The sequence below is a fragment of the Pelmatolapia mariae genome, linkage group LG3_W (genome assembly GCF_036321145.2).
Source record: "Pelmatolapia mariae isolate MD_Pm_ZW linkage group LG3_W, Pm_UMD_F_2, whole genome shotgun sequence".
Classification (NCBI taxonomy): Eukaryota; Metazoa; Chordata; class Actinopteri; order Cichliformes; family Cichlidae; genus Pelmatolapia; species Pelmatolapia mariae.
In genome coordinates, this window is record NC_086229.1 from 54,173,868 (window position 1) to 54,189,616 (window position 15,749).

Below are 15,749 nucleotides of genomic sequence, written 5' to 3' on the forward strand. Positions count from 1 at the left end.
GCCCCCTCGTTGTACCCCCCCCCCCCCCCCCCCCTCCCCCAACCATTGAGCTCCAAGCGCTCAGTTTTTGGCCAATAGGAAAAATTCTTTTTTTTTAGCCAATCGGTTCAAGATCTCGACAAAGGGGTGGGACTAAAGAAGGGGAGCTAAAAAAAACATTTTGACATTTAGACCAGCATTTAGGTTACATCGAGGTGGCGGTACTATACATGTGGGTGCGGGGACTAAGCCGTCGTGGTTTCCAGTCACAGTTTGGACTGGTTTTCATGGTCTGGACGCTTCAAGGTAAACAGGCTTATGTTGAGATACCTTCATGGTGTAGATGATCAAAGCTGTCAGTGACTTTGACACTGAAAAACTTAAACGTACTGTTTCTCAGAAAAGTTTTGCACTCACCAGGAGCGACTGTTCTTTGTCAACAATTATTGGCTTTATCGAGGTTTATTTGTTAATACTTATAAAGTAAAACGGAACTAAAAGTTCGGTCTGATCTAAAAATATGAGTCTAATGTCTGAGTGTTGAGATTTAACAGAGTTATTAACTGTTTTCCACCTTCTGCAGCACACAGTCCTCTCCTGTTTGTCTCCTGCTTTACGTCTGCAGACTGACACAGATCCACATTTATACCTGTGAACTGTGGCTGTGTGGTTGGACAGTTGCGTGGCGTGTTTTTATTATTTCTTTCTTCTTTAGAGTACCAGAGTGCCTGAATACATCCCTGTCAAAGCTGGTTGCTGCTGATGTCATCCAGGGAAGGACTGACTCTATTTGGAAGTTATTTTTTGTATTTTTACTGTGTTTCAGTGTGGAGTGTCTTTATTTATATTTTCTGTATTGCATGTTTTGGTTATATTTCTGTGGAGTGTTTTATTTATGTTGCATGTTTTATTTAACATATTAACTTCCCCTGGAGAGACTCCGCCCACTTCCAATCACAAATCCGATACACCTGGAAGGGCACAGAGGTGAATAAGAGGGCCTACAGACTACTGACAGGAGTGAGGCAGAGACAGAGCGGCAGAGATGGCGCAGTGAATAGTGTCAGGCGGCGGCGCCTGCAAGCCCGTGGAGAGGCTGGGAGAGCTTGGCGTGAAGCGAGCCAGGAGGATACAGCGCCAATAAGCAAGGACGCGGAGCGAGGTGTCCGACTGGTGCAGCAACAGGAGGCCAGATTACGCGTCTGCGGGAACTAGAGGCGGCGAGGCGGGCCGGTGCCGATAGGCGGTTACAAAGAAGCGGCGGGCAGAGTTAAGAGCTCTGCCCACCCGGGGTAAGTCTTTTGACTTATCCTCTCTACTGAATAGCAACTCCCTAAAAGAATAGTGACTGTGCTGCCTTTCTTTCCTTAGTGCACCGGGGCTCAGAACGCGGAGAGAAAGGCGAAGACGCCGCCGGGTTTCCCTCTGTATCGCTTCAGTGGATTTTTAATTAGTGACTTTTATACCGTGGCGCATGCCACTGGACTTTTAACGTTGTGTTCTTTATTGATTTTTTTATTGTTGTCCCCTGGCCAGGGCTGTTTTAATCTATTATATATTTTTAACTGTTTAAATGTAATAAATTATATTTTATCCTTACAGTTTTTATTCGTGTGCTTTCCCTTGGCTGCCCCCACTGCTCTATCCGTTTTTAGGAGGGTCTCTCTCTTTTAATAACATCTGTGCAACCAAAGAATCACCTTCCCTCCGTGACACTGACCGTCCATGGAGGGGTTTCACTCTGTTTCTCTTTGGATTTTCATCCTCTGCTTCAGTTTCATTAAAGGTAAATGAAGCTGTTTCTATCAGACTGTACTTTGACTTCATTTTGTATTTAACTGGTAAGTAATGCTGAGAGATATTTTTCCAATATTAATTTTTAATGTTCACATGGAATTTATTAACCATCCACAGTTGACACTGTCAGGTTAACAGCTAAGATAAGGCGCAGTCAGGCTGCAGTATAGCACACAAGAGAAAATGTCACTTCCCAGTTGTTTAACAAGAAAAATATCCTCCCCCCGGCACGTGCGCACACACACACACAGGCACGAACACATCCTCCAACCACACACACCCGTATTTTGCTCCATTGCGGTTTATTTCACACCTCAAACATTTAAGCAAATTCAAGTAATTTGCAATAAATTACAGGTACTAATAAAATAAACTACTAACTCTTTTACGCTACGTCCACATCTACACGGGTATTTTTGAAAACGCAGCTGTTTCGTCCACACGTAAACGGCGTTTCGAATCAGCGAAAACTGAGATTTTTTTAAAAACTCTTTTGCGTTTATGTGTGGACGAAGAATACTGAGTTCTTCACGCAACGTCAAAGGTATGTGCCTTTTTTCACTTCACGCTGTGCGCCACGTTATTGTTTACATGAGATGAATTGCAGAATGGCAGATAGAGACAAAATACTGTTAATCATTACTTTTGGTCCCTTAAGAAGTGGGAGGCACATTTGCAAACTGTTGTAATTCCTACAAGGTTCACCTGATTTGGATGTAAATATCCTCAAAAGCTGACAGTCTGCAGTTAAAGCATGTCTTGTTTGTTTCATTTGCAATCCATTGTGGTGGTGTATAGAGCCAAAAATGTTAGAATTGTGTTGATGTCCCAATATTTATGGACCTGACTGTAAATAAGACTGACACCCATAAATGAAGCAGCATCTAACTGCAGTTTATAGGAGTAGAAGCTAACGAGGAGGAGAAACCTCATCGGCCCATCCAAGCTCAGGCATTTGATTTTTCTGAATGTCAACCTGCACTGAGGACATACTGTTTGGCTGAGTTTGGTTCTATTTCTCTTCTGTGGATTTTTTTGCAGTGTTTTGTTTTTGTCTTAAATTATAAAAGTATATATTAAACAAAAGTAAGAATTTCTACTTTTGTAACAGAACAAACACACAAAATTAGGCAATTATAAGGCTTTTCATAAAAGCACTACATGCAACACACAACGCATTTACATTTTATATTTGCCAAGTAAAGCTAAAATATGAGCCATTTTGGAGTCAAAAGAGCCAGCTCTCTGAAAAGAGCCAAACATCCCATCACTAGAAGAAAGAAAGTAGAAGAAACAAGCTTTATTGGTCACATACACAATCATACAGAGTGCAACATGCAGTGAAATGTGTCGTGTCTGAGCTGCGGACACTACTGTTTGTTTTAGTGGTTGCTCTTTGCGGCTTCTGCAGCATGTTCTGACTTGCTCACGATCAGCAACATAGCCAACACATGGACCAAGTGTACCAGTATTCCATTCACTTAAAGTTAACAGCGCTAAAAAACTGCAACCGAATAAGCTTTACACCCACTCCAAAGTAAAAATATTTCTCATTATATAAGCAAACTTGACCATCAATACCGTACTGTAGTTTTAATTTCAAAACTGTGCCAATTTAATATTTATGATGTTGACTAAAATAAACAAGCATTAGTAATCTGGATATTTGAATTGTTTGTGATAATTTAGTGGAGGAAAACCATAACTAAATTCTGAATAAATAGAGTTATTTAACTGGAACCAGTGGGTGGTCAAAATATCACATCTTTTAACCATGACTCAGTAATAAAATAAAAGTTCAAAACCATGGATATTTAAATTTAATATTGTAATAACATAAGAAATTAAATCCACAATGATGATGAGTGAGTTCAGCAAGCGATATTGCAGCATTTACATGGACAAATACAATCAAACATCACCATCTAGTGACCACACAGGTTAACAGCAGCGTAAACATGTGGTTGCAATTTTTGCAGTCGTGGCTAATTTAACCTTAACTCTACATCAGTGATTCCCAAAGTGTAAGCCCGCGTCATGCAAGTAATGCAGTTTTATTTTCTACAATAATTACATATTTTTAAAATTTGTCATTTGTATTTTATAAACTTTTACAACATTTGATGAAGTAAAAACTTTCATAAAATTGAAATAAGCATCATTTTTCAAAATAAAAATCCCAGACAGTGTGTTTATTGAACTGCTTTTACATGTAAAAAATGCTGATGTAGAGGCTGGCTAAGAGTAGGTTCACAATCTTAACAGCCCTACACCTATTTTAGTAATAAAATGCACTAGAGTAATTATACATTTAGGCATAAATTAGAAAATCAGCAGTTTTAATCATGATGTAAAGCTTCAGTTTATTCAAACTTGAAATGAATAAAGTCTAAAACATATTAAATTCTGATCACAGGTAAGTTTACATTTTCATGTGAAAAAACTAGGGCTGTCCGCATTAATGTGTTATTGCAGACTAATCCGTCATCACGATTAATACGATTAAAATTTTTAACACACCAAACACATTTGAAGTGCAAAAAGACTCAAAATCCCTGAAATGTCACTGTTAACGCTTTTCGGGCAGTTTGTCGAAAGTTTGTCGATTCTGTGCTCCAGATGGGTTAATTGTGTTAAAAAAAAATTTAATCATGTTAATCGTGATGACGCGTTAATGCGTTAATGTTGACAGCCCTAGTAAAAACTTATCTGTAGCCAAATAATTTTTCTCATGTGCAGTCAGAGCCTCAATGGCTAGAAAAAAAAAGAAAGAAAGGAGCACGACCAATACAGATAAGATGTCAAAGTAGCGCCCATAGATTGTGACTGACAGATGAGAATACACAGCACAACAGTGAGCTCTCAGCAACAATGATGAGACCAAAGAAACTGGAAACTAAGACACGCAGGTTTACCAACTGTCCCTCAATTAGTTTTTTCTATTTCAGTTTAATGAACTCTGCAGAGATTCCAGAATCAAACAGCAGAAGTCCAGCATAGAGCGGCTGAGTGAATGTGGTCTGGACTCTGTGGAGGAGAGTCATGGTTTCAGAGACGCTGTAGAAAGACAGAATACCTGCTCTGTGATCCAGGTACACTCCTACTCTGGAGGACCGAGGACCTGAGACGTCTGTTTGGACTTTGTTATAGAAAAATGTATAACTCTCTGTGTTGCAACGTAATGCCCAAGATTTATCGTTGTATCCAAATGAGTTCCCTGCTCTGTTTATATTTTTATATGTGACTGCTACGTCAATGTCTCCCCCTCTCCACACCACCTCCCAGTAACAACGTCCTGTCAGACTCTCTCTACTCAGGACCTGATACCAATTAGTGAATCTGTCTGGATGATCAGAATAGGACTGTTCTTTTTTTCATTACTGTTGCTTTTCTGCTTCTCTTAGATAATGAGATGTGTGTGTGTGCTGTATTTGGATCCAGTGTGATTTCACGTGAATATTTTAAGAATCCAGCTCTGGTCTTTGGCTCTGGTAGTGACAGTAAAACATCCACTTCAGTGACTGTCAGTGAGATGTTTGTCCATTCCTCTCTCAGAATGTCCTGTAGTTTATCTCTGGTCTCTGACACAGCTGCTGTCACATCCTCAAAGTACCTCAGAGGACGAATATTGATGCTGGATGAGTGTGTAGACTCACTGAGTGCTGACAGTGAGGGGTAGTTGTGTAGAAACTGGTTGTGATCCTCTGTGTGTGAGAGCTGCTCCAGCTCGCCGTCTTTCCTCTTCAGCTCAGCGATCTCCTGCTCCAGCTTCTCCTGAAGCTCTTTGACTCGACTCACTTCAGTTTCCTGCTGGGATCTGACCTGCTGCTTCACATCAGAGCTTCTTTTCTGGATGAGACGGATCAGCTCAGTGAACATCTTCTCACTGTCCTCCACTGCTTTATCAGCAGAGCCATTGATGGCCTCCACCTCCTGTTGAAGCAGCTTCACATCTTTCTCTCGCTCCTGGATTCTCTGCTGGATGTTTAGTCGTCTCACCTCGAGCTCCTTCTGCTTCTCAGTCCTTTCTGCTGCAGCTGGGACTGTTTCATGGCCTTTATGTTCATCCATTAAGCAGAGATAACAGATACTCTGCTGATCAGTACGACAGAAAATCTTCATCACCTCATCATGACGAGAGCAGATGTTCTCCTGGAGCTTCTTGGAGGGGGCCACCAGCTTGTGTTTCTTTAATGGAGCTGCATCATAGTGAGGTTGGAGGTGTTTCTCACAGTAAGAGGCCGGACAGACTAAACAGGACTTGATGGCTTTCAGCTTCCTCCCAGTGCAGACATCACAGGCCACATCTTCAGGTCCAGCATAGCAGTGATCAGCTGGAGCAGCTTGGAGTCCAGTCTTCTTCAGCTGCTCCACTAAAGCTGCTAACACGATGTTTTTCTCCAGGACAGGCCTCGGTGTGAAAGTCTTCCTGCACTGAGGGCAGCTGTGGATTCCATGATGTTTTTCTCCAGAAAAAAGTTTGAACCTTGGCAGCATTTATGACCCTACATTTATAAATGTATCACTCTGAACTTTACCAAGATGTGTCACCCTCATTTAAATTGTAGAAGACTGAACTTTGGTTATATAAGAAGATAAGAGAAAATCATGTATCTAAATTTACTGCGATGCATTTGCTCTTTTCTAACATTGATAAACCCAGCTAAAGAAACCATGCAAACAAACAGTAACATCTGCACTTAAACTAACACCTGCAGTTAAATAAACCTTAAACCATAGCAATACCTACAACTGCAGATCACAATGTTTGCATCTTAACTAAACACTTGAAATACAACACTTAAAACATAAGACAGGAACTCCTAAAGCTTAACTGCCTGCAATAAACCACTTCAGGAGCTGCAGCACCTTCATTGTAGATTTTGCAACTACTGCAACACATGCAATGAATCACATCAACTATTTCCATTAAACAAACAACTAAACAACTGTTAAAGTGAATTGTTAAATGTTGTCTTTTTTATGATTACCTGTCATGGTCCTGGGCCATTTTGGCCTAGTATTCTTAGTTTTCATGTGTTTTGTATTGTGTTCTTTATTTATGCCATCTTCTTACAAATGTTTATTGGATTAACCACACTTATACAGACTGTATATAACAACCAACTCTAAAATGTTTGTTGGCAGAGAAAAGACACAGACAGACTACGCTTACAGGATGTGGTGTGGCAGCACTAATGAAATATTTATGTGTCATATTTGTTCAAGACATTTTTCTTATGGGCAAAAATATTAAAATCATGATGAACAGGGGTGGTGATTCCTATGACTTTGTGTATATAATTTGGAATGTTTTTTACAAATGTAGGCCAAAAATAGATACATGACATAATTTCATTCATTTCAAAGGTTTATTTGCATGACGCACAGACAGACACTATTGAAAGGTACAAATGTATTGTGCATGAAACGAATTCAAACGTGGTGCAGTAGTGATGGGATTTCTGGCTCTTTCGGCTCCAAACCGGCTCTTCAGGTTGTTTTGTTGGTTTAATTAATTTATTATTACAATAATATAAACTTATGCACAAAAGGAATTACTAATGTGAAAAAAGGGGTTTTATTTATATATGTTTATATATAAATATATACAGTGGCCCCTAGAGACACATACAAACTCCAAAAAGCACGTACAAACTCTAAAACACATTTCTAGCATTAACTGAACTTCCAAAACAGAGCTACCTACATCACTTAAATTACACAATTGAAAGTATATGTATATTGTTTGTGTATTTGTACACAAGCACTCATATATATTCAAATAATTAAAAAAAAAAAAGTTCATTTACTTCTTACTACCACACACCGGTCGTTGGTATTTGCTGGCTTGTGTAGCCTCTAGGTAACAAAAGCTCAACACTGCGCCTAGCATCCTGGAGCACTTCTGTTGTCTTTTGTACATGTTTTGGAGTTTTTACGTGCTTCTGAGGCTACGTACACGGGTATTTTTGAAAACAGAGATTTTCCGTTTTCGTTTTAAAAAATAATCCCGTCCACATGTAAATGCAGAAATGAAGGAAAACGCTGCTAGGAGCATGCCAAAGCAACAGGTGCCGATATATTCCTAACCGTGTAGAAATGTTGGCCAATCAGAAGTCTAGAAGCCTGGTGGGAAATAGTAAACAAAGATGGGGCATAGAAGCAGAACCGAGTCGTATGTGTGGAGGGACAGTAACTGTGTGTGTATATGTAAGCATTTAAACACTGCAGAGAGTACAATTAACAGTAACAGTATTGTAGAAATTCATTTCACCGAAACAAAACGTGGCGCACAGTGTGACGTCAAAAAAGGCGCACATCTTTGACGCTGCGTTTTCTCCGTTTTCCTCATCCACGCGTAAATGCATAAACGGAGTTTTCGAAAATATCCACCCTGAAAGGCATTTTTTAGAAATCTCCGTTTTCAAAAATACCCGGGTACATGTGGACATAGCCTGAGTTTTTATGTGTTTTGGAGTTTTTACGTGCTTCTGAGTTTTTACGTGTTTTGGAGTATGTACGTGCTTCAGGGTTTGTACGTGTCTCTAGGGGCCACCGTAAATATACTTTTATTTAGTCACTTTTCTACTTTTTTCTTATTGCATATTTTATTCTATTTTATTCTACTGTATATAGTATTTTATTTTATTCTATTCTGTACAGTTGTGTACTGTATTTATTCTTATTTTATTTTATTCTAATTTTTGCTTCATAACTTTTGCACTGTCCACTTCCTGCTGTGACAAAACAAATTTCCCACGTGTGGGACTAATAAAGGTTATCTTATCTTATCTTATGAAATGTAATAAATAAATCATATAATACAAAAACCAACTAGTCACTGTTCAACTTTTAACTATTTAAATTTTCAGCTTTTCCTTTTAAACAAATTTAAAATGAAACAACACAAAACACTGCAAACCACAGCACAATTAAATATAAATTAAGATATGAAAAAGAAGATGCATATTCTCTGTCATATGGGCCTGCATGAATAAACTTTCTGAATCCTTTATCATGTGCAACTGAAAATAGTTGTGGATGATTACTATACCTTTCTAATGTCACGTTGTTGTCCCTGGCTCTCTTTCTCTCTCTCTCCCTCCCGCTCTGTTCCTCTGCTACTGCGACTGTAACTACCGCCCCTCCCCCCTCTGCCCAGTCCAAAGCACAAGGCTCGCGTGCGGAGTGAAGCGGAAAAAAAAGTGCGAGAGAGAGGGTGAGAGAAAGAAAAGAAAAAAAACCCACGGCTCACGATAAGGAGCCGGCTCGCATCGTTCACTTCAAAGACCTATGGAGTTAAATCAGGGCCATAATGTTTGTTAGTTAAAAGAAAAATTTGAAATCGAAAATATGTAAACTGAAAGCAAAAGTCACATTTTTAGAGTGAACTTTGAAAAAGAAAGAGTTGGATTTAAAATTTTCAGATTCAGATCTTTTAAATTAATGTACAAAAAAAAATTCTTCAGGTTCGGATTTTTCTCTCAGCTTCAGTTTTTTTTTTCACTTTCAGATCTCTATTTTTCAGTTACAGACTTTTGGCCCTGTTTTGACCTGGTGGGCGTGGCTACACACAGAGGGGCGGGGAATCATGAGTGACAGCAGACCGCTGCAGGCTCAAGATGGTCCATTTTTCATGTTGCCTTCAGGAAACCTGGGAATGAACATAATTTATCAAACACCTCCTGCACTGTATTATTTGATAATGTTTAGAAAACATGTCATGCATAACTGCTAAAACTCAGTTACTAAAGCTCTTTCAAGCAGTAATGTGTACAAATTACGCCGTAACTGATCAATTATGAGACGTTTTCCCAGCCACTACGTGAGAAGTGGTCATTTCCCATGCTCTCAAAGTAGCGCGCATTGTATCGGGTGGGGGCTGCTGTTAACTTGTCCCTCAGTGAACGATGGCGTCGTCTTCCAACAACACTGCTGGCGCGAACAATCAGGTGAGTGTTTAAGTTTGGAACAATTACACTGCAGTCTGTGAATACTACGAATTCGGCTATTCTGTTTTTTTTATTTTATAACGTTTTTTGCTGAAATGCTAGCTCAACAGAAACGCCTCGCTATCATTTTCGGCTGAAACTTAAGTCCTAGTTGATCTGTAAGCTTGGAGAACAACAAAGTTAGTGAAGTAACGTAAAATTCTTTGTATTTAATTTAGGAGCAGCTAAAAAGAGAGATGCTTCAACGACTACTGCATAAAGTTTCCCAGGTCATGCACAGACAACCCCTCGATGTGGACTATTTGCAGTTTGTTATCGACCATGAGATGGTCCTTTTAAGATCTTTGTCCGATCAGGTTGAGATCCCTCAAAGTATTATAAATGCTCTGATAGAGCTGTCAACTGTGCTCAGTATGGAGGACGTCAATGAACAAACCCCCTCTCAGATGTCAGTGTCAGAAGGAAAGCTGGGACGTCCAAATTACAATGTATCGCCTGTACAGCTCCAGATACTGACAGAAATGTTCTTATCAATCACCCAAATTGCAAAACTTCTTGGAATATCTGTGAGGACACTGAAACGTCGTTTGCATGAATATGGCATTTCCATAAAGCAGTGCTACAGTACAACAAGTGATGAAGAGCTGGACAATTTAGTAAGATCTATAAAGACAAGAACACCTCATGTTGGATACAGGATGATGAAAGGGATGCTTCAAGCCATGGGCCACCATGTACAGTGGAAGAGAGTGTACTTGTCGATGCACCGTGTGGACTCTGCTCGTATTTTCTCAAGAATGACAAGGCTGGGATTTGTGGTCCGAAGGACATATTCAGTGCAAGGTCCTCTTTACTTGATGCATATAGACACAAACCATAAACTAATAAGGTAGGATGAAGTCTGACAATACTGCTAAATACTGAATTATGTTTTATACCTGTTAATGCCCTAGTTGTTGTTTTTTGTTGTTCTTTTTACAGATTTGGCCTGGTGATATTCGGAGGGATAGATGGTGTTACGGGTTCGAAATTGAGGATGAGAGTAAAACAATGATAGTCCAGAAGAGGTCGTTCAAACAATTGATTTTAATGCACGCAGCGTGGAGAGGTGCAAACTGCAAAACAGTTGTACATCTCTACCCAAAATACACTCTAGATTGCTTTTATAACATCAGGGTATTGTAACGCCCCTTCTTGCGTTTACAGTCACATAATTTGCATGTACAGAACATTATTTGCCTCTTTTACAGACACTGATCAATTTTAAGAGATAACTGCAGACACAGAAGTTCCCCTTTCTGGCATCCATCCAAATATGGTGATGATCTCAGGCCTTTGAGGTCCCCATGGACTTGTCCTCCTTGTGTCACCTGTAACTAGGCAAACTCAAATGCAACAAGAAGCTGAATACATTCAGGCCTTGGCTCAGACTATTTTACTATAACAATATGCTCAGCATATAAGCTTTTAAGATGATAGATTTAACTCAACGATTTAAAGTGGTTATAACTGCACCTGTAATAAACATGTTAATATTTGATTATGATAACCCCTGTGATACAAATTATAACATAATGCCGACAGCTTCAATAAATGCTTTGATGAAATGATAATTAATGTAATGATAAGGATGCTGGTTATATACAGTTCAGCAGTAAACTAATTTCTTTAAATCTACAATTCCCTCTCTTGATGTCTCTCCCAGAGACGTCACCACACCATTTCCTTGTGTCACTCCTCAACCCACTCTATCACCTCTAGATCCATTAATGGCATCATGGGCCCCGAAACCACCATTCCCAGGTCCACTGCCTTCGCTCTGACCCTCTCTAGCCGTCCTCTGACTCAGCAAATCAGACAATCACCTCATGTCCTCTAGGTGGTCCAGTAATAAAACACCAGCTCCCACTTGAAAACACTTCATGCTTAAGTGGTCTCTGCTCCTTTTCTGGGTCCCTCTCTAGTGGAAATCTTCTCCTGTAAGGGATAGAAAACAAACAGCCTTTCTCTGCTACACCTCACTAACCTACTTTGTTCATCTAATGTTCCTTTAATTATTCAAAGTTGGTTGACAACATCATGTTCTGGGCTCTATCCATTATATTAACTTTACTTAATCTCAATACTCTTTATGTGTGTGAGCAACGCTTTTAGTTCTATTAAAAACACCCCGGGTAAAATATACACCATCCCTATGTCAGCCTAAATGTCCGCTAGAAAACACACTTCAAAATTTTCTATCATCATTTACGCCTCTTTTTGCTTCAAGCATATACATAACATGCAAAAGTTACTGTTAATACCAGTTAGACAAGTTTCTATTATCTACAACATTTTGTTTCACCCCACTCAGTAGTTTCTAAGCAGAAACAAAGCACCATGTGTTCCACCTTTACCCTACAAAATAAATCTATGTCATGTTTGTGTCTGTAAGCATGTTTTGCATTCATTCATTACACTCCACGCCATTCCTGGAAGTTAGGAGCTGTAAAGTTAAAAGCTACATAAAGTCCAGGCCTTCGGCCTGGCCTATATTTAAATCATGTGTGTTTGTAAGCGTGCATGCAATTAACCTGCTATGTTCTCATCTTCCCTCAACATGTATCACCTGGACACTCTCACCAGTGAAGCTTAAAACCCTTTTGGACGGAACATCAACTCTAAACAAGCACAGTTATTCATTGTGTATAAAATGAACTCAACCTGTAAATAGAGACATCACTGTTATGACAAACATATTCAATACTATTAAAATAATACTGTACAACCTGTTATTAATGCAGTCATCATAAGGCACATTATATCATGGCAATAAAAAATCTCTAAATCCCAAATCCCAACAGGTCCTGCTTTTAAATCTTCCCTGACTTTCCCTTCAAGTTCTGCTTTCTTAGTACAATAATTAGGTCCTCCTAATCCCATTAAATCTGCCATGTTGATTCCTTCATGTGTAAATGTCAGATTTGGAACTTTTTTTTTTTTTTTTTTTAATCATCTTCCGGGGGTGAGAGACCTCTGCACAGCTCAGACGCCAGTTGCAAGAGCTCTCTAACATTAGAATCATCAGCTGCGACTTATATGGTGTTCTTTCGGTATTTTATACTTCACACAGTTTTGAACGTTGTTTATCTGGGGAGTTCCTCTTTTTGTGTCTATATTTATTAATATGCCTTGTGCACTAAAACTTCCTGTTTTTCAGTCTGGCTGAGCACTTGTTTGTCAGTAAAAAGTGGCCTTGCTCTACAAGCCAGCCTTCATTATTAAAGTACATAAAACAAGATAATGAGCAGATTCATATTAAAAATATAGCGCCAAATCACAACAACAATTGCCTCAAGGCGCTTCCTAGATACAGAGAAAAACCCAACAATCTTGTGGCCCCCTATTGAGCAAGCACTTTGGGAACAGTGTGAAGGAAAAACTCCCTTTTAACAGGAAGAAACCTCCAGCAGAACCATGCTCAGGTACGGGCAGCCATCTGCTGCGACCGCTTGGCGTCAGCTAACAGAGACCTTTTAAGAGAGATACTTAATATTTAATAATCCACATTTCACTATTTTGTTCTTCGGTTCAGATCTGGATTCTGTATTGTTCTTTATTTGTTATTATTTATGTTTAGATTGTTTATTGCTAGTCTTGGTTTGTTGTTGTCTGTTTGGGAGCTGACATAGTCTCTATGGATAAGCGTCTTTTGGTGGGGTAGCATCAGGAGAGAAGCTCCAGAGAGGCATCTTTCATGTTAAACACTAAAATATAACAAAAGAGATCTCCTCAACGTGTTGTATATTTTTAATATTTCCTTATTATTTTGTCATAAAATAAATCAACCAAATAACTTAAGCTGTGTGACAGCACCTTGCATTTACGCCGGGCTGTGAACTGCCCTGAAGCTACACCCCCTTTTACCCCATTTAATTTCTCAATCTTACTTTAAACTATTCCTGACCTTCTCCTTCTCTCATCTGATCATCTCAAGTACGTCCTGTACCAAATTTGCTTCCTCTTTTCAAGTCCCACATTTAATTACAAGCTCTAATACATTTGCCCTATATGGCTGTTCCAACGTGTTTCCTGTCAACTTAACAGAGTTATTCTCAAAACTCAGAGCTGAAGTTCCCCTTTTCTAAGTCTGTATGTTCTACAAAAGAGCAAGTCGGTAAACAAGTTTATCATCACAAAGGTTGTTAGGTAAAGATCACCTAACATCTGCTTAGTAACCCTAAAAGAGCACATTTCATGTAGCTAATCGCATATATTAACACCCCCCTTTTTGTGACACATCTCATGTGTTACAAACTCAAAATCCTTCACTCAGGTTAGGGAATTAAAAGAAAAGTTAATCATATCATATTAGGTATAGATGCTCCGGGCCTTCAAACCTGTGTTTAAGGAATGAAATCAAATTAATCATCATGTCAAAATCCCTTCTTGGCTCCATCCACAGCCTGCATCCTTGAAACGTCCTAGAAACAAAAGCCTGTGTGTTAACCAGAACATCACCTTTTATACTCACTTTCTCCACTTATGATCCAACCTGTGTTATAAAACAAAACTTAAAACATAACAATTATCAGTCATGTGTCCAACCTTAGTCCAGTCTTTTGTCAGTGTCCAGTCGGTCCAACCTATGGTCTGCCTGGTCCGTCCATTCACCTGTCCATTCCCACACATTCACTCACACGCATTAACATCTGGTAGTGGTAGACGTCCGCACAAATAATCACATTTTCCACTTTCAGTAAACTCAGTTAATTTATATACTCATTTATTTTCTTTTTAGTTGTCTCTAGTAAAATAGTTCTTTATACTTTTGGACTGGATTGGCTCGCTGCAATCCTTTTAGACAGGGACCCACAATCTGACCCATTGTAATTCGGAAAAGGTCACCTTACTTTTTGTTCTCCTAAGACTATGGTCGGCGCCGTTATTCATTGTTTTCTTTTGCAGGCCTGCTTAGAACAAAAATGAGAAAAAAGAGAGCTGAGTATTAGCTCATCAAAGTACAAAACAAAATCACCTGACAGGTTTTTTCTTTATAAGTGCACTGTTACAAAACCCCTTAAACATGTCCATGTTTATTAAAACTCCCTCTTTAAAAATAAAACAACAACCTCAAAAATCTTCAACAATCTTAAATTTCACCCATACAACACACCCAAAACGTAAAAAGCTTCACCGTTTTGTACACAACATCCCCCTTTAAGCACTTTACCAAACCCACATTCAACCTAACATATAAGCACGTTCTCACAATATGTCAACACTAATTTATAAACCTCTTAATCAAATTTTCAGCTCGTAACAGTCTACTTCTCCTCTAAGGCCTCAAGCACACACACAGCAACCTCCTCTGTCATCAGTCACATAAGCTCCCTAACTAATTTTCATACTGAGTCACATCTCAACAACTTAACTTGGCAAACGAAATACATGATTACACTTCATCACATTATTTAATTATTGTCAATTTCTTCCTATATTAATCCCTTGTTTTGATCAATCAGTGCAAGAGCACTCCTAAGTCACCCTTTTAAACTACTTCAACCACTTTATTAAACATTCACACCATTCTATCACCCATACAAGTAGCAAGCCGATCTTCATTGCGTATGTTTGTGTGTGCTATTTTGCATATATGGCTTCACAGTCTCACAGACACTTTCCCATTCTCCAGTTAAAGAGTCAGTTTTCTCCGTCCCCCAATCACTAACCCAAATTTTACTTCCCCACCTTAAATCACAGCCCTCCTGATCTTCCGCCACCAGTTAGGGCTTGCTGTCAGGTTCCTGGACACTGTAAACAATTCAACCAGAAACTTGCCTTAACATATCCATTCATGTTAACCTGTACTTTCTTCAGACTCCTGCATCTGGAGAATTGGTCCGGGTCTGCTTTACTCCTGAAAATAACAAACTAAAACATTTTCATTATTATCACGGGTGCCTAAACGACCCATTTCTCTTTTTCTAGTCAAAAATACCAATTATGTCATGTATGTAAGCGTGTTCTTCCTTGCGT

General features: G+C 39.1%; 1 pseudogene; it reads right to left on the bottom strand.

Annotated features, from left to right (window-relative positions):
- Nucleotides 1-4,715: 4,715 nt before the first annotated feature.
- Nucleotides 4,716-6,273, bottom strand: LOC134623761 (tripartite motif-containing protein 16-like; annotated as a pseudogene).
- Nucleotides 6,274-15,749: the final 9,476 nt, after the last annotated feature.